Below are 20,134 nucleotides of genomic sequence, written 5' to 3' on the forward strand. Positions count from 1 at the left end.
GACTGGGGCAGGTACTGTGGCATAGAAGGTTAAACCTCCACCGCAGTGCCAGCCTCTTATATGGGTACCAGCTCAGTTGAATCCCAGCTGCTCAACTTCTAATCCAGCTCTTTACTAGTGCACCTGGGCAAAGCAGAGAAATGTGGTACTTGAGCCCCTGAACCTGTATGGGAGACCCAGAAGAAGCTCCTGGCTCCTGCCTGACCCAACCCCGTCATTTGGGTAGAGTCATTGGATGGAAAATCTTTCTTTCCCTCTTTCTCTCTTTGTATCTCTGCCTTTCAAATAAATAAATGTGTTGTAGAAAGTTATTAGACTTTAAAATCAAATATGAAAACCTCTTGCAAAAAATTATCATTAATATTTATATTTTTGTAAAAAAATTACTAACTTAATGTGGGGTATAAATCCTAGTTTTATTTATTTGAAAGAATTCCAAAAAAATAAAGACAATGAGAAAGTGATCATCTGGATCACTTCCCAAGTGACTGCAGCAGCTAGAGCTGGGACAGACTGAAGAAGCCAGAAGCCAGGGAAGTCCATGTGGTTCTCCCACATGTGTGGCAGGGGTCCCAGCACTTGGGCCATCTTCTGCTATCCCAGGCACATTCACAGGGTGCTGGATTAGAAGTGGAGCAGTCTGGACTCATGTACTCTTATGGGATGCAGGTATGATAGACTGCACTTAACCTATGATGCTGGCTGTACCTTGAACATTTTTAATGTCAGGGCTGGAACTGTGATGTTGTGGGTAAGGCCACCACCTATGATGCTGGCATCCATATGGTCCCATGTCATGGCTGCTCTGCTTCAGATCAAATTCCCTGCTAATGGCCTGGGAAGAGCAGAGGAAAATGGCACAAGTGTTTAGATCCTTGCCACAGATGTAGGAGACCTGAATGGAGCTCCAGGCTCCTGCCTTCAGTCTGGCCCAGTGCTTGCTTGCTGCAGACGTCTGGCATTGAACCAGTAGGTTGAAGATTTCTGTCCCACTCTCTAACTCAGCCTTTCAAATACATAAATAAAACTTTAAAGAATTCTAAATTTTGGTATGTTGATTTAGAATTATTTTTATTGGGGCCAGCACTGTGGCATAGTAGGTTAAACCTCCACCTGCAGTGCTGGCATTTCATAAGAGCACTGGTTCAAAATGCCCTAGAAAAGCAGTGGAGGATGGCACAAATCCTTTGGCCTCTGCACCCATGTAGGAGACTTGGATGAGGGTCCTGACTCTTGGTTTCAGATCAGCAAGATCCAGTCATTGGGGAGTGAACCTGTGGATGGAGGACCTCTCTCTCTCTCTCTCTCTGTGTGTTATTCTGCTTTGCAAATACTTAAATAAATCTTAAAACAATATTTCTTATCCTTGATAACTTTTTTTTTTACTTTGAACTTTTATTTGGCAAAGCAACACTGCATAAACTGTGCAGTAACAAATGACAATTTACACAGAATGTTAAATTCATATACATTATTAGCAGCAAATTAGAAATAAATAAATGAAAAACCACTAAGCTACAAATCCCCTATCACTTTTAGAGAGAAAGAATGAACTGTCAGTTATGTTCAATCTGAACAGCAGTGTCTACAGGATATCACCTGCCATCTTAAGTTTCAGTACTTACAGATGCCTACTTGGAAGGTAACAAAGCAGTTGACTGTATCTACAACACGCTATTCTGTGACACCACCTCAAAAGCTTTAAAAAGAAAGCTTATTTATATTTTCTTAGTAGCATCTAACAGATATCCAAATACCAAGAATTTTAACTTGTGAATGGTGGTGTTATCTGATACACAGAAGAAATTTGGTATATTAACATCAGAACAAAATTAAGTGTCCATGAAAAGGAAAGCCACTCCTCAAAATCAGTCATAAACCAAAATTTTCCATTTTGCAGAAGCCCTATTTTCCTGTTTTAAAGTAAACTGTGGGCATGTGAAAGAAATAACACACACATTCCTATTCTGCAGCCTTCCTCTGCCAGTCAGGCTCTCTGCCTCTTTGAGGAATAAGAAACCCCTACCAAACCACACATTTTCATGTTGAAAATAACAGTGTGAAGTCCAAGTGAGCTGTGATGCTGTTGGTTTCCAAAAAGCTTTAAGGCCTGAGCTGAACAATCCACTGACATATCATGGGCTGGTCAAGCTGATGCTCTTAGAGTTCATCCCCTGCACATGTGGAAGAAAAGAGCAGAAAATAAAATCACTCCCACCTAGACCATTGTTTTTATCTGTTAAAGGCACAGATACCACCCCTACCAAAGGCTTCATTTTGACTCTACCATCTTGTAGGTAACTTATTGTTTAGTGATAACTTAGCAAGTAATTTTGAACAGCTGTGTATAACAACTTATAAAAACATTTACCAAAAGGCCCAATCCCTTCTATATATTTTAAGCCAAGAGTACATGTATTTAGAAAAATCTATCTTTTACATTTAGCAATTCATTTTTTATTTTTTCATGAGCATTTATCATTTATTGGAGCAAAAAAAAAGTCATGCTACTGCAGAGTAGTCCTTGGTCTCTCTAGCTGCTACACTGCTTTATCTCTCTGCAGCCACTGTAAGTCAGAGATGCTCTTATCCCTGGGCAGGAAAACCTGAGGTTTATTACCTCATGTCAAATTGCATAGGGTCCCCAAATCAGTAATCCATCCCATGATCACCTTGATGAGAGGATCTGGGTTGCACACGGCACAAGCATCATGAGCCATCAGGGGTGGGATTCCCTTTGTACCTAGTCATCCTCCTCACCTTGCACAGCTTGTAGTTCAGTTTGTATATCACCTCCTGCTCATGTCTGCCACCACATGCCTTCTGCTGTGATGTAGTGATCAGCAAAATGGCTCCTTGGTGTCAAGGATGAGGCAGAAATGCTCACCTGTCTTCTCGATGCCAATGTTTGCTCCATCTCACATGCATCTATGAATGCAGCAAGGTATGCAACATCAGTTTGAACCTGGTTGCTGATTCTGATCAAGCACTGCATACAGTTCTTTACCTCCTCTCCAGTCACTGCATACTTGAGTCCATTTCTCAGGCAGATGAGGAGAGGGAGACACCCTTAGGTTGCAAGGACATGATGATGCACAAGGTGCCACAGCAAAGTGCAGAGAAAGCAAAGACCACCAATTCATTTTGAGCATTTATACTTAGATTGCCTGAAAAACTAAAATATTAGATAAGTATGGTTATTCTTAGGTTATGATCTTGCCAAAGAACAACTTTAAAATTGAACTTCATAGAAAGCAATGAACATTGCATCACTTTCATATATTGTTTGTGCTTAGCTGAAAAATTATATTTTGATTTTAACACAATAAGCACAACAAACTTTTAAACATACTACATGTACATGTATATAAGGCATAGCATATGTTATGAGACAGAAAAATATAGAAATCTCTGCAACAGTTTTTAAATCTTTTAACTCCATTACCTGACAAATAATCAGGCCCTTATGGCTCACCATGTGGGTTGCCAATTCAACAGAGATGAATGTTGGCAAGAGGAAAGAGCTTATTTCTAGAAGCTGGCATCTTGGGGGAAAAATATTTATCCTTTTTTTTAAAGATTTTATTCATTTGGGGCCCAGCGCTGGCATCCCATATGGGCACCGGGTTCTAGTCCCGGTTGCTCCGCCTCCAGTCCAACTCTCTGCTGTGGCCCAGGAGGGCAGTGGAGGATGGCCTAAGTGCTTGGGCCCTGCACCCGCATGGGAGACCAGGAGGAGGCACCTGGCTCCTGGCTTCAGATCAGCACAGTGCCAGCTGCAGCAGCCATTTGAGGGGTGAACCAATGGAAGGAAGACCTTTCTCTCTGTCTCTCTCTATCTATAACTCTACCTGTCAAATAAATAACTAAATAATATTTTATTCATTCACTTGAGAAACAGAGCCATGGAGAGAGGGAGAGCCAGAGAAAGGTCTTCTACCTGCTGGCCCACCCCCAAAATAGCCAAAATGGCCAGAGCTGGGCTGATTCAAAGCCAGGAGCCAGGAACCTCCCCAGCTGGGTGTTGGGCCCAAGCACCTGGAGCATCCTGCACTGCAGAAAGCTGAATCAGGAGAGAAGCCAACATGCACATGAAATGGTGCCCACAAGGGAAGCCAGCACTACAGGTGAAGGCCCAGCTCTCTATGCCACAGCATGGCTCCAAGAGAGAGCTCTTGATGTAAAATGTTCTCTTTCTCCCAAAGAGTTTTTAAAGGACAAGGGTAGCTTCAGGGGGAAGTTAGAAATAAAATGATGAGTCACCTTAACTGATGATATGTAGATGTTCAAGCTTTTTTCTGATGGAGACCTCTTAACCAGGGGAGTCAGCATCAGTTGGTTGGAGGATCCTTTGTCAGTGGGGTCAAAAGTCCACCATTATGAGGCCAGCACCATGGCACTGTAGGTTAATCCTCTGCCTGTGGTGCTGGCATACCATATGGGCACTGGTTCTAAGCCTGGCTGCTCCTCTTCCAATCCAACCCTCTGCTGCGGCCTGGGAGAGCAGTAGAGGATGGCTCAAGTCCTTAGGCCCCTGCACCTGCATGGGAGACCTGACTCCAGGTCGGCACAGCTCTGGTAGTTGAATTACTCTGGTAGCTCCAGAGTAATTCAGGTAATTCAGAATATCAGTAAGTGGTTTTTGCTATACAAAATGTGAAAAGGAAAAGGGAAGGAAGATGGTTTTATTATGGTTACAACTCCGTTTTAAAACTGCCAATCAAAGAAAAATAAATAAATGTTCTAATCAATTAAATACAATTACTTCTTGCTTTTAGTAACCTCAGTTAACCCTATTGTTCCACAGTTGAAACCTGAGAAACTTACTTGAGCATTTAATTTGGAAAGCAACTCTAGTCCCTGTGATGGTACTGGACACTAACATATATAAAGATAATTATATTTTCATTTCAGGTTCAGTTGGCACTCTGCTTGAAAAACACCTTTTATTGCATTAATTCTTGTTCCTCACAGTCAATTTCATCAGAGGCATCTGTGGAAATTTACAACAAGTTTTTAAGAGATCAGGGAGCCAGGAAAGTGAGGGTTTAGTTCAGGTAGGAGAGAGGGGAAAGTCTGCAAACTAGGGTAGTGTCCATAACACTCAGAGAGCAGGCCAAAGCCACGTGCAGCAAGCACCTCGAGTTGCTATCCACCACTTATCACCAGCAGCAACGCAGAGGCAGAGAGTGTTATTTAAGAGAGAGACGTAAACATGGGTTCATACCGAGCACCAGGAACCAGCCACATGGAGGAGCATCTAGGCCTGGAAGCCTATGGGGCTACAGCAAGCCCCCTCCTGGCAAGAGGTCAGGGGAGAGAAGGGCCAGACACATCATGTCCTAGGAGTTTAACCAGCTTCCAAAGGGGAGTGGTTAATTAACCTGATTGGCTGGTTGGCACCCAGGTGTGGCCAGGTAGGGGCATGACATCACACAGAGGCGTGGTGAAGGCATGGCCTTCCAGCTCACAAACCTAATCAATTTTAACCTGTATGCCTGCCTACTTCAACTCTGACTTTCAAATGAAATAAATATTTTAAAAATCCACTTAACAGCCATCTTCTCTTAAATTTAACACATACACAGGCCATGCAGTATTACAATAGGACACCACTTTCTTCTTAGTAATAGGATTAGGTTTGTGAGCTGGAAGACCACACCTTTGCCATGCCCCTGTGTGGCCTCATGCCCCTACCTGATGCCTTTGCCATGCCCCTGTGTGGCCTCATTCCCCTACCTGCCCACACCTGGGTGCCCACAAGCCAATCAGGTTAATTAAGCACTCCCCTTTGGAAGTGGGTTAACAGTCTGGCCACAGTGTAGCCACCTGCTCTTCTTCCCTGGCCTCTTGCCAGGACAGGGCTTATTGTAGCCCTGCACCTCCAGGGTGCAAGGCCTTCAGGCCATGTGTTCTAGGCTTCCAGGCCTAATGGTCATCCATATGGCTGGTTCCTGGTGCTTGGTATGAACCCCTATTCACCTCTCTCCCTTAAATAAAGCTCTCACTCTCCTATGCATCTTTCTCACTAAATAAAAGCTTAAAACGTACCATGCTGCCTCGTTTATCTGTGCTGGTATTTAGAATTTTTCTCTAAATATTAGGCAAGAACCCTCTTCAGCTTATTAATATCGAGGATTTAGTAATAAGCCCATGGTGAATCATATGGCACCCCAAATTGCGGTAGTACATGTGGCACCCCGGATAGCATTTCTAGGGAACTTTAAGGGGCCACAATTTAGTGTGGATTTTATGGGGTATTCTCCGATTTCACACAAACCAGTACCACAAAAAATGACCTAAGCCAGGTCCAAATTCCATGAACCCAAAGAGCAGAGACAGAAATTTCAGTCTCAGAGCTGTTGACTCTGTACACAAATGGAAGCCATTGTGCTAATAGGTAGCTAATGTGCAGCAGGAAGAGAAAGGACAGCTGCTGGATGTCCCCAGAGTCCCAGCCACCATGTTAGCTCACAAGCTGCTCTGGGGAGGGAGTACAAGTGGCCATTGCCCTCCTTACCAGTGTGAGAGGGTCAGGCCACTTGAAGAATACACCCAACTTCTGGTTCACTCACCAATGTGGTTATTGAGCGAATAATCCAGCTCTTGATGCTCGCCACTTCAATTCACCAAAGATGAGGCCTGGCCAGAGGAAAAGGTTTATTGCAAGAAGGCAGCAGCAGCCTTGGGGAAAGAAAAAGAAGTTTCTCTCAATCCAAACAGGTGCTTTTCTACCAAACCACGCAGTACAGAGGATTTTTAAAGAGACAGGGTAATTGGAGGGCGAGGATTCAAATAAAACAATGAATCTATTCAATTGACAATTATGCAGATTTTCAGGCTTTGTTCTGAGGCACATCCCACCACCCAGTCAGAGGAGTCCAGGGTGTCACCCCAGGGGCTTTCTGCCTCAGTTGGGGGAGGGGGGAAAGGGTTCTTTGTCAGTTGGGGCAAAAGCCTGACACTCCTAATCATCTCCTTTTTTCAGTGGGCTTCTGAAATTCTTATGCAAATATTATTCACAAGATTACAGCAACAGAGGGTGCCTTCATTAAGGTAAATATTTGAAAAGGAAAAATGCATTTATTGTGGTTACAGGAGTACCATTCTGTTGGAGGAGGGTATTTGAGGGCTTATAAAGAGGTTTTAAGGAAGGGTGTGCTGGTGTAAGGACTAGATGACCTAATGGGGAGTCCTTTTAAGAGTGGGCAAGACACTTGCTTCTCCCCAGAACCTGTCTATTAGCAAGACAGAAGTGGACTGCCCACTCCTCTGAGTTTCATTTTCTCATGAGAATAGAAGGGAAGTTAACAATCCCACCCTTCTAACCTAATTTTACCACAGAATTTGCCTATCAGATCGTTCCCAAGGTTTTTTGTTTTAACAAGAGCAGGCTAGACAAGATTATGATTCTGTCCCTCTGATAGATTGTTAGCTGTTATTATTCTGCTCATCCAAATTGTGGTTAAAAAACTCCACTCCATTTTTCAGGTCTCCCTCTCTTGGGGACCCCCTAGTGGCTGCTGTGGCAAGAGGTTTCTCATGTAAATAAATCTTGCTTTGCTCACTGCCTGTCCACATGGAAATTCCTTGTGAGACATGCATCCCCATCACCCTCCTTCATCACCATTTCCCCCCCATTACTTTGGTGTGGTGAGGTCATGGAAGAGTTGACGGTCTCTGGTTTCAGATGTCATGGCTTGTCGCTAGATCGATGACAAGGCTTAAGTTCTCTGATTCCTCCTGGTGGTCAGCACCTGTGTCCTTCAGCTCTGCCTCAGCCTAATGGTAGAACAGAGACCTGGGGCTCCCCTGCTCTTTTAAAAACCTACTGTAAATTTCCACAGATGCCCCTATGAAGTTGACTGTGAGTAGAAGACTTAATAATCACTGGGATTTCTAAGGGTTGGGTGTCTGGGTGTCTACTTCTCACTGTTTCTACACACACACACACACACACACCACTGATGGACAAAATATTTCCCAGGTGCAAAATTAGGTAATGTTATCAGACTCAATAACCTCCTTTGCACCAAGCAAACAGGTTTCTCCTGGTGTGCCTTTATTGGAGGGGCAGGGTTTTGTAGTGTAAAGTACTGGGCTGCTTTCCTAGGCCTGCTTCTAAGGCTGCTGCATTCCTTCTGCAGGGCACATGTTTTGTTTCCCATGGCTGCTTTCATACACATAGGCTAATTTCTATCTTCCTGCCTAAAAATATTATTAAGAGCATGAAAATCTTTTTTTTTAAATTTATTTGACAGATAGAGTTAGTGAGAAAGACAGAGAAAAAGGTCTTCTGTCTGTTGATTCACCCCCCAAATGGCAACTATGGCCAAAACTATGCCGATCCAAAGCCAGGAGCCAGGTGTTTCCTCCTGGTCTCCCATGTGGGTGCAGGGGCCCAAGCACCTGGACCATCCTCCATTGCCTTCCTGGTCCACAGCAGAGAGATGGACTGGAAGAGGAGCAACCTGGACGAGAACCCAGCACCCATATGGGATGCCGGCAGGTGGAGGATTAGCCAAGTGAGCCATGACGCCTGCCCCATGAAAACCTTGAATAGAAGAATACCCTTAAAAACAAAAGCTGAAGGAATTGTCTGATTACATGAAAAAAATTAAACACATTAAGAAAAAACAGAAGAATCAAGTATCCTATGACCTTAGGCTTCTAAGATAAACAGTTTTAATGTTAGGTCACAAGAGTCAGAACCAAGGAGGAAGAAATAACTTATAGGAGATGCCTAGAAATTTGACAAAGAAAATGACCAATTAAGTAGAAACTACTAAAAGGAGAAACTGCATTAAAATAGATTTCAAAATGAAACAGCAAGATTATTACAAATATGTATGTTACCAGAGGGAAGGCCATGGAAGCTGTGGGGTTCTGTCTTCACACAAGAAAGAATTCAGGTGTGAGACAGAGGGCAGCGTGCTAAGGCTTTATTTGGGATAGGGCATCTCTCAGGACAGAAGGGACAGAAAGAGCACCCACTCGCTCAGACTGGGGAGAGTGAGGTTACATGGTTGAGTGGAAAGAATACACCTGGGCAGGTGGCTCAGCAGAGAGGCAGAGGGCAGAGCAAGCAGTCTGCTTAGACTCCCTAGGTTTTTAAGGGAGTCTGTTTACCCTCCTCCCCCTCTCCTCCAGGACAAAGGATGGAGAGTCCAGGTGGAAGGGTTTGTTGGGTGAAAATTAGCAAATTCCTCCCCAGATTTGCTGGCAGACTAGGGGGGCTTCCCTTAGGGCATCTGAGGAGGTTTTATTGCCCCATGTAACCAAGTAACCCATTTGGTCCTGAGCAGAGAGAATTCCCCTGGGAGCTTTCCTGGGGGGGGGAGGGGAAGGGCTGGGACCCCCTGGGAGGTTATCGGGGTCTGGGGTCTGAGCAGGACTTTGAAGTGCAAGTTGCTGGGCTTCCAGAGCTTTCACAGTAGGTGCTGCTCTTCAGGCCTGCCTCACAAACACATAGGCTAAATTCCTGACTTCCTACCTAACATATATATGTTTTGAATAACCTTATTGCTTTTGCATAGTGAAAAATCCATAGTTCTATTTCTTTGAACTTTCATAAATGCTACCAAAGGCAATCTAGATGAGCCCTTGCAAGAGACTTCCTCCCTAGTGACCCTGTTTCAAATCCTAAATAAGGCTCTTCTACAAGCACCCGCCTTGAGCCTTCCTAACCCACTTAAACTGTTCTTCACTCTACCCTTCTCCAGCCCACTGTTACTTTTCATCCCTGCTCTTCTCTCAACCCAGCTACTCTCCTCCCCACTTCTCTCATCCCCTCGAACCCCATTCCTGTCCTGACTTCCTTGATTTTTCCTGACCTCATCACCTCAGACCTTCATCACCTCAGACACTGCTATTCCCAAAGCCCTGCATTGGATCATTAATGGTAGTGCTTCTAAAGCTCCCCCTTTTCCCACTGGATATGCAATAATTGAGGGGCATCGTGATGTCACCTCCTCCTTTCCCTGCATAGGGTCATAGAGGCTGGGCCCCTACCTCAAGGCACTACCTCCCAACAGGCCAAGTTATTAGCCTTGGTTCAAGCCTTCACCTTAGCCAAAGGAAAGACAGTCAATATATATACAGATTCCCGATATGCCTATAACATTTTGCATTCCAATGCCCAGATACGGCAAGCCCGAGAGACCCCTATAATAAATGGCAAGTTGATTAAAGCTCTACTTGAGGCTGCCCAGCTGCCAACAAAAGCTGCTGTTATTCACTGGAAAGGATACCAGAAAGGTAAACAATCCCTATCTGAAGCTAATAACAAGGCTGATCTGACAGCTAACACAGTGGCTCCTGGGGAGAGGATCCCATCTTTTCTCTGTAACTTAGCTCCTGTGTATTCAGACCTAGAAATCTCTCAGTTCCAACAACAAGGGGCATCTAGAAAGGACTCATGGTGGTTTCTAGATGAAAAACTAATACTCCCTTCTTCTCTCCAAGTTACCTTTTTTTTTTTTTTTTTGACAGGCAGAGTGGACAGAGAGAGAGAGAGACAGAGAGAGAAAGGTCTTCCTTTTGCCATTGGTTCACCCTCCAATGGCCGCCGCTGCAGCCGGCGCACCGCGCTGATCCGATGGCAGGAGCCAGGATCCAGGTGCTTTTCCTGGTCTCCCATGGGGTGCAGGGCCCAAGCACCTGGGCCATCCTCCACTGCACTCCCTGGCCATAGCAGAGAGCTGGCCTGGAAGAGGGGCAACCGGGACAGAATCCGGCACCCCAACCGGTACTAGAACCCGGTGTGCCGGCGCCGCAAGGTGGAGGATTAGCCTATTGAGCCACGGCGCCAGCTCCCAAGTTACCTTTCTAAAGAACCTCCATTCTCTCTATCACTCAAACTCAAACTCTCTTCTTCACTTCCTGAGATCACATATACACCTAACTCCTGCCATAAGAGAAACTCTGCATAACATATCTCAGACTTGTAGCCCCTGTCAAACTGCTAACCCCAATTCTAATATCAGGCCACCCCATTCCCCACTCACCAGGCCCATGGATCACTCCCAGGAGATTGACTTCACCCATATGCCACCAGTTAGGCAAACACGGTGCCTTCTGGTGATGGTGGACACCTTCCTGGGGTGGGTGGAAGCTTCCCCCACTACTAACAAAAGAGCTTCCACCATTTCCACTATATTATTAAATGATATTAACCCAAGATTTGGATTGCCTGCTTCCATCAGTCAGACAATGGACCAGAGTTTATCTCTAAAATAACTCAAATAGTATCTGCCTCTCTTCATAGCTCATGGCATTTTCACATCCCCTATCGTCCCCCCTCCTCAGGAAAAAGTAGAATGGATGAATGGAATTTTAGAACAGGCTCTAACTAAACTCTCCACCCAGGTTTACTTGGACTGGGTAAAACTCCTCCCTTTAGCTCTGTTAAGAATCGGATCTTTTCCCCAGAAGCCCTTAATGCTTAGCCCATCTGAAATTCCCTATGGAAGGCCTCTTTCACCTAGCTTCCCTCCCCTACAGAGCTCTGAAGCTATTCCTCCTCCTCTCTTCTTACTGAAATGTGCGATGACTTATGGATGTATGCAGATACACACCTACCCAAACCACACTCTCTGCCTCCCGACTATATCCCTACCTTTCCACCTGGTGACTGGGTTTATCTAAAACAAAATGAGGCTGCTCTAAATCAAAGTGGAGCGGGCCCTACCAGGTGATATTGACTACCTCCACCACAGCCAAACTCAAAGGGCACCTCCCTGGGTGCATTTTACTTCATTAAAACTAGTTACATCTCCCTCATATAAGTCCACCCCCACAGGACCCACCTCTCATGTCAACACGCTAACACGATGCATTTACAAGGTAACTCTGTCTCATTTTGGCCTTTGTTTCCACCATGGGCTATGGCTCTAGTGTCTCCTTTTGCCCTCATAATCATAGTGCTCCTATTTCTGCCATGCATAATTAACCCATTCCAAAGGTTCTTGCAGAAACAAATAACTGCTATATCTCAAGCCAACTCACAGGTGCAATGCAAGGTTGCTCTTCGTCTTCAATCAATCCGATCCCAAATATAGGTCACTGCTCAAGTCCTGGCTCCATGTCTAAGCCCCCTATCAGCAGGAAGTAGCCAGAGAAAAATCAGCACCCCTCTCCTTATCTATACTCAGAGTCAGGATTGATGGAACAATGGCATAAACCTCAGCCATTCTCCCTCATTGCCCCAAAGAGGTAAACACTGGAATGTATTCCTTGGAATGTATTCCTTGCCCTTGAAACTCAACTGGATTTCTTTTCTTTTTTCTTTCTTTCTTTTTTTTTTTTTTTTTTTTTTTTGACAGGCAGAGTGGACAGTGAGAGAGAGAGAGACAGAGAGAAAGGTCTTTTTGCTGTTGGTTCACCCTCCAATGGCCGCCGCACTGATCTGATGGCAGGAGCCAGGTACTTATCCTGGTCTCCCATGGGGTGCAGGGCCCAAGTACTTGGGCCATCCTCCACTGCACTCCCAGGCCACATCAGAGAGCTGGCCTGGAAGAGGGGCAACCGGGACAGAATCTGGTGCCCCGACAGGGACTAGAACCCGGTGTGCCAGTGCCACAGGTGGAGGATTAGCCTAGTGAGCCGAGGCACTGGCCTCAACTGGATTTCACACCCTAATGCCTTCATACCTCACCCCTTTCAGCCACCTGAAAGATCAGTTGCTCTGAACACCTGAAAGACCAGTTCCAGGAATTCCCCTCTACCTGCTGGCCCCTACCCAAAACATAAAAAGGCCCAGCCCCTGGGGTTGGGCTTTCTGCCCTGTGCTCCACTAATGTGCATGTGGGCAGTTGATCACCCACCTCTACAGACTTATTTTCTCTGAATAAATGCAGTCTGGCTGTAAATTTGTACACTGCCCCCTGTCTATTCTGCACCTCTTTCCCTAACATTTTGGTGCCCCATGTGGGGAAGCAAAAATCTGCAACTCTTTTCCTAACAATTAACAATGCTCAATTTTGAGAAACTCATAGAATTAATTTCCTTCTAATCTCAGCCAAAGTAATCTCACACAAAATTATCTGCTACAAATCTTCTGTAACATTTTTATATTACCTAAGTTATTTATTCTGTTTTGTTCCTCTCTCTCCTTGCCAAACACCGGTTTTATTTCCAGTTAGACAAAGATCACTTGCTTTCTTTGTTATTCAAAACACATCTTGAGTACCAAGACACATTCTCATTCTTATAGCTTCCTTAACATTTTTCTCTCCGCTATGCATTGGTTCCTTAATTTGCAATTTAAAATGATCCTAAAAAGCCTCTAAAATAAGAACAAAGCATTTTAATGAAACATAAAATTTCAAATTATTTTAAAGTAGTCAAATCCAAAAGTCTTTTACAACTTTTACAAGACCAACAGTACAAAAGTTTGAAAACATTTCTTTTATGTTTACCCACTTACTATTAACAATTACAGATGTTTTAAGAAACTAAAATATTAGACTAGTATGGTTATAATCTTGAGTCATGTTTTGCCAAAGAACAACTCGAGTTAAATTTTACTTCAAATAGGAATTAATGAACATTGCGTTATACCACTAACCTGCATCATTTTTTCTTGTCAAAATTGAACTTTTATGACTTTGAATATCCAAAAAAGTAAGTATAACTTTTGCTTGACCAGCAAACCCAGGCACAAAACATGTCAATAACCCTGAAAATATTTTAATTTGTATCTATCAACAAAGCTAAAACAATCTATCAGATACTTACTTAGGTCACATGAATCAAAAGATTTGAGGCCGGTGCCATGGCTCACTAGGCTAATCCTCTGCCTGTGGGGCTGGCACCCCGGGTTCTAGTCCTGGTTGGAGTGCCGGATTCTGTCCCAGATGCTCCTCTTCCAGGCCAGCTCTCTGCTGTGGCCCCGGGAAGGCAGTGGAAGACGGCCCAAGTGCTTGGGCCCTGCACCCGCAAGGGAGACCAAGAGGAAGCACCTGGCTCCTGGCTTCGGATCTGCCCAGCGCTGGCCACAGCACCATTGGGGGGGTGAACCAACAGAAAAAGGAAAACCTTCCTCTGTCTCTAACTCTTCCTCTCAAAAAAAAAAAAGATATTTGGGTTAATTAAATAGTTTTAATTTATGTGAACACTCATTTGCCTATGTCAGTTAAAACAGAGCTCTTAAGGAATTTTTTACCATTCAGACATAAAATACAACAATATACAACATACACAAATACACACACACACACACACACATATATATATAGCATATATGAGAAGGAATAATGTCATTTTGAAATCAGACACTGTTACAGTTGAATTAGAGTTGAATTACTCTTGCCACCCCAAAAACGCTCCAAGAGACCTTCTCTCATGTAATTAACAAAGGGTAAAGTTTATTGATGATCCGACATGTCGGGGCCCCGTCCCAGTACAGGCGAGCGGCCCCAAATAGTCTTGGGTTGGGGTTTTTATACACGTTTAAACAAAGAAAATCAATCATTGCATAGATCAGACAGAGGTATAGAGTAAACAATTGATACAAGTTAAGTGATTTTACAACCAGTTGATTTATGAATACAGGGAGTATAGGATACCGAGTAAGGGCCTGATTAGACCTCAAAGAACCATATGGCCTATACAGGGAGTATCAAAAAGCCTCCTATTGCCAAAAGGGAGGGCCACACAAGATTGCAGGAACTGCCTTGATGATACCTAGGAATGCAGCTGAATGGCGATAAGGGACACATGGTGGGGTCAGAGTTCCAGGAGGCAAAGAGATATACGGTGACTTCTTCTATCTTACTTAGGTGAAACTAAGGTTACGCTCACATTGGGGTAATTTACTGACTAATTAACTTTACAGAGAATGGCTATGCAGAGCAAGTCTAATGAGGTCAGGAAAGTTCACCAGAGGAGGTTGGGGGGGGCGGCTTTTAACTTTTTAACCCTTCATTCCCCACTCCTCTTAGGCCAGGGTCTCTAATCTTAGAGACCATCTGTTTTCCCTTCCCCGTGTGTTACATATTGTTGACGAATTACCATGAGTTTAACATTTTCAGCTAGGGAGACTTAGTGAACCACGACTCAAACCATCCCTGTTGCTGAAGTCTGTCCCACTGTCTTTCCTCTAAGCGTTTACGTTGTTGAGCCATGTTGTCCCTCGCCACCCCTGTCTTGTCTACATAGAAGCAGCATTCCTCCTTAAGGGCTGTGCATAACCCCCCCTCCTCTATGAAAATGAGATCCAACCCCCGCCTGTTCTGCAATACTGAAATGCAGATACTGGGCTGTATCTGGGAGGTTGTGGAAGATTTGTCAGGCAGAAGGGGTGGGGATCTCCACCTGGCAGGTTATCAGGTAGAAGGGGGCAGGGCAGGATGCAAAGGCCGGGCTTCCAGTGAAACATTGTCAGGATGACTGAGGTGCAGATGCATATGCTGGACACATTAGACTTTTATGTCACACACACATAAGCTCATAACTGACTTTCTGCCTAATATTTTTCCCTCAAGAGGTAATACCCAAAATTCTTTGGGATTATGGATGGAGTTCCGTTTTCTGTAACTTCTTCGAAGCTGGCATGTGGGCGTCGAGGGGGGTTTGGGTATTTCCTCTTGCAACAGTGGCCTTGGAAAGACGGTGCCACTCGGTCCAGAGGGCTGCTCAGGTCATCCAGTGGAATCGGCTGGAAGCCTCGCCTGATGACCATTTGGAGTTTAACAGCTTTTAGTCTGTTAGAGACAAAACGAACAAGGGCATTAAAAACACACAGTGCAAAGAGAAGCATCAAGATTGCAGAAGTTATTGGGCCAAGGAGAGGAAACAGCCAGGATTTCCGTGACCAGATATCAGGCCAGAAATCCCAGCCCTGCTTTGCCTGGTCCTGGAGCTGTTTGGCTTTTTCCAGGAAAAGTACGAATTTGGATTTGTACCTGTCTAGTCTGATTGACCCAGAGACAACATTCTTCCTAGAACATGGCACAGACACCCCCCAGAACAGCACTTAGCATGTCCAATTTTTTTTTTATAACTTTTTGTGACTTCACATACCCTCTTCAACTTACTTGAAACATTCCATCATTTTCATTTCAGTCTAGAGTAAACTAGCCATCAGGATTCTTACAAACCATGTTTTTTCCTTATTTAAAAAGCTCTTTCCTTCTAAACCTTACTTACCAAGCACTCATTTTTATCCTTGTGATGTTTTTCATAGAGCCTGGTTGGCTCTTTTTGCCTTACTGTTACTGGAAGACTGAGGTCTCCATGCAGAGTGAAGATGCCTTACAAATCCCTTGTGTGATCTAGAGCTCTGGTTAAGGCAATCAGTTCTGCTAAATGAGCAAAAGTTCCTGGGGGCAGAGCATGCTGTAACTCTTGCATACCCTGAGAAGCAGGTCCCGTCTGACAAAGCTGCTTCCATCTGTGACTCAAACCTCATCTGCGTTAGTCAGGGGTTGTCTCTTGGGTCCCTTCTTCTGGCATAGATCAAGTCTATAGTCTCAGTACAGGAGTGGAGGGGACCACTTTCCCCTGGAACTGGCAGGGAGGGCTTTTTAAGTTTAATACTATTGGATGGACTTTTAAGGCCTGGCTGGGTGTGTGAGGCCCAGACCTATCCACGGGGTGCTGTTAAGAGAATTGTAAGAGATGTAAATCTCCCTTAAGGGAGGCACCCTGTTGACTTGCATTACATGGCTGGACTAGGAGGAGAGCTGAATAGGAGGCTGATGGAAATAGGCAACTTACATTTTACTGACCCTAGGCCATCCCCAATAGCAGTGGCTGGAGCTGGAAGCTGGGCAGAGCCAAAGGCTTTTTAGCTCGGGGCCACAGGGTCTGCGGTTCTGAACCAGGAGTCCTTCGACACCCAGGGCAGTTCCATGTCCAGTAGTCTTGCTCTTGGCAGAGCTGACAGAAGGCAGTCACTGTTACAACAGCTGCTTGCCCAATGCCCTGGCTCCTTATGTCAGCAACAGGCGCCGTTTGGGATGCATTGGCTTTGCTGGGTTTTCTTGACAGTGGATCACCGTGTAAAGCAGCCACTGATTGGCCTGTTGCCCATCCTTACATTGCTCCTGCTGCTAGCTTGCTCCTCATTTTCCTGGTCTCTAATAAAGTGGACCAAGGAGGCAGCCTCTATGATGTCAGTCAAGGGGGTGCTCAACCCCGTTCCTGATTTTTGGACTTTGAGATTACTAGTGTAACTTTTTATCTATTTTTCAGTTTGGTTTAAAAGGGGAGTTCTGCCCATTTGCTGCGTACACTGAAAAATCAATTTAGCTGTCACATTTTAACCTCTTATTCTGGTTATGTTGTTGGGTCCTCTATACTGTGACCAGGCATTATTATAGAAATGGTCAGTCATCCCTTACATAAGGTCTGGGGATCAAACTGTATATTACTGTGGAGAGTCCTGCAGAACAGTGGTAACTTTCCTTCTGGAAAAGAAAAGAGGAGAAGTGAGGCAGTGAGTCGGGTCTCTAGCCTGACTTCCTGGGCTTTCAGATTTAACCAGCATTTAACCAGCGCTTACTGCGTAGCCTGACTTAGAGGAGAAATTGTGGCAGAGGTCTCTGCCATCCTTTGGCCTCCGGATATTTACTGTGTAGTCAGTGGGTTATGGGCCTGGGTTTCTGGGTTTTCACCGTGTAGCCTGTGGACACTAGAGCCTTTTTGGGCTCCTGGAACCCAGTTTTTTAGCATTTGCCGCATAACCATCTCCCGTCGCCTCTAAGTCTCTTTTGGCACACTTTTTCCTTTTGGCTAGACCTCCATTTGATCTACATTTGAACTAGCAATGCCTGGTTGTTACACAATAAATTACTTAGCCAGAACGTGAATTTTATCCCTCTTGTTGTCGAGTAAGCCAGAAATAAAAACCCTGAACATTAGAGTTAGTACATAAAATTATCACATAACTCAGAATAATTTAACAGAGTCAAAAAGAGCTTACAGGACCTAATTTTAGAAATGGCAGGGTAGCCGATTAAGCAGACACTGTTAAAATAGACATTACAGTTTTTGTGAAAACAGATTTTAAGATTTATGATTTAGACCATTTTTAAACATTTTAAAACTTTTTATGACTTGTTTACACCTTTGGAAACTTTACACCCGTAGTTACTTTTATATAGCCTTGAATTGTCATGTGTGAACAACCTATGAGAATACATGCTAACAAACTCAGTCTCTCTTATCGAATTTGAGATGTTAAAAGTACACATAGTACACTCTCTCAAGTTTTACTTAGTACTGATGCCTAGATGACTTAAGACACAGTTATTCATGAATACCATACCAGTATCTGAAATAGAAGTCAAAATTATATTTCCATGCTTTTAAGTAATATAAGGACAACACCTCCTGAGCAGCAAACATGGTCACTAGTGCATGGTTACAACTTTGAAAAGATCTTTATCATTAAAAGAAACAAGTTTAAAGCACATCAAAGACATGTAAAACTGAGCAAGCAAGCCACTGAGCAAACCGAAGGGTATTTGCATTACCTCAAATTTCTGAACCAATCTGCATTGGCTTATTTTAGTTAACAACATAAAGGCTTGTATACACAGAATTTACTCTTATTTTTATAAGACCATTTTAGCTGGAAAGTAAAAACATGAATACAGCATAGGTCTGACACCATTTATAACATTTTAATACATTTCACATAATCTGAATTGACTCAAGCAGCTGTTACTTTAACAAATTCAGAGTCTCATCCTTTGAGAGTTTCAGGGATCCGACTGGAAGCCCAAAGTTGGAAGACTCGATTTAGAATTTAAGCTGTCAGAGTCAAACCATTTAGCCAAAATTAGTACATTTTTGATCAGTTGGGTAACCACTCAAACATTAAAAACAGGTAAACAACGTAGTCTCAGTACTACAAATAGAAAAACATGAAACCTTCAAGACAAATGAAACTCTTATCAGCTAAGTCAGGGACAGCAGCACAGAAAAGAGCTGATAAAAACCCATTTATATTTTGGAATAACCTGTTAAGAACTTTTAAATTAAGACAACATTTTTAAAGTTTTTATTATACAGTTTAGAACAGTTGGTTCTGAATGGAATTTTCCCATAATGTGTCCCCCTTGGTTGTACAAAACAAGAGATAAAGACCTCCGGAACAGGCACTGATCCGGAGTGAGATTGCTTCGCCTGCCTGGTGAACACGAAGCTGCAGGTTACGGCCCATTTAGACTCTGTAGCTGCAGGGCCGTGGAGCCACAAACACATTTACACCACACACACGCTCTTTTCCATTGCAGACACCAGGCAGGTCCCTGGTAGAGGGGCAACAGAATCCCCCTTCCACACAAAGGCGGGCCTGAGTACTGAGTGCCCCAGGGCGATTTACCAGGTCCTGAAGTCCAGGAGATCCATCCATTTGCCCCATTTGGTCGGCCATGGGGAGTCAGTCTGGGGGGACGGGTATGGCTTGGGGAGTTAGGATCCTGAGGAATAAGTCAGGAGGCGCGCCTTCCCATCCTCCGCCTGCCATTCCTGGGCCCCAGTTGAGTCCTGCAGGTTGAGGCTCAAAGGGCCAGCTTTGTTTGAACACACAGGGGGTTTCAGCACTTGCTAATGGCACAGCAGGGGTTTCCCTGCTGCCTGTGAAGGGAGAGTGGAGGGATCTGCTGGCCCCTGGGGAGCTGCTTCTCGTACCCTCATTAAAAAACCAAAATGAAAAACCTAAAAGACAATTAAGCCAACAACATGAGGAGGATGAAAAGCTCCACATTCAGTAAATTGTGAGTGAATTGCATCCCTTGTGAAGGAGGTTATTGGAAGCTCCAGGTCCTAAGATCCCAGCAGGATCACAGACAGTGGAGGGAGGATCTCTAATCTTGTGTGGTTGGGTCAGCAAGAAGGTAACAGCAGCCCTGGCTCTTAGGATAGCTAGGCCCCTGTGAGCACCACCAGACCTTAGCCCAAGACTCAACCCTCACTTCCCCCACCAGCCACAGCCTAGTTGAACTGTACCCCTCCCCCCAACCCCTGTAGAAGACGGTGCAAGTGCTTGGACCCCTGCACCCATGTGTGAAGAAGCTCCTGGCTTTGAGTTGGTCCAGCTCTGGCCATTGTGTCCATTTGGGGAGTGAACTAGCAAATGGAAGACCTCTCTCTCGGTCTTTCCCCTTGTCTGTCTGTGCCTGCT

At 44.5% G+C, this 20,134-nt stretch overlaps 2 long non-coding RNA genes across 5 annotated transcripts; both read right to left on the reverse strand.

Moving 5' to 3' along the window:
* Positions 1-1,374: 1,374 nt before the first annotated feature.
* Positions 1,375-6,761, reverse strand: LOC127489017 (uncharacterized). 4 transcript variants are annotated; one of them, XR_016212498.1, is made up of 5 exons: positions 6,576-6,761; positions 4,828-4,993; positions 3,008-3,175; positions 2,761-2,928; positions 1,375-2,174 (listed from the first exon to the last, which is right to left on the reverse strand). It is a non-coding gene; the product is annotated as an uncharacterized LOC127489017 (long non-coding RNA). The 4 variants fall into 4 exon arrangements; XR_016212496.1 differs by adding an exon at positions 4,264-4,645 and having other exon boundaries at positions 2,888-3,175; XR_011378143.2 differs by having other exon boundaries at positions 2,888-3,175.
* Positions 6,762-14,336: 7,575 nt separating this feature from the next.
* LOC149124784 (uncharacterized) lies at positions 14,337-19,724 on the reverse strand. Its single transcript, XR_016211499.1, has 2 exons — positions 19,334-19,724; positions 14,337-15,704 (listed from the first exon to the last, which is right to left on the reverse strand). It is a non-coding gene; the product is annotated as an uncharacterized LOC149124784 (long non-coding RNA).
* Between the last annotated feature and the right edge of the window lie 410 nt (positions 19,725-20,134).

The sequence above is a fragment of the Oryctolagus cuniculus genome, chromosome 8 (assembly GCF_051225735.1).
Source record: "Oryctolagus cuniculus isolate XC-2025 breed Fujian yellow rabbit chromosome 8, ASM5122573v1, whole genome shotgun sequence".
Classification (NCBI taxonomy): Eukaryota; Metazoa; Chordata; class Mammalia; order Lagomorpha; family Leporidae; genus Oryctolagus; species Oryctolagus cuniculus.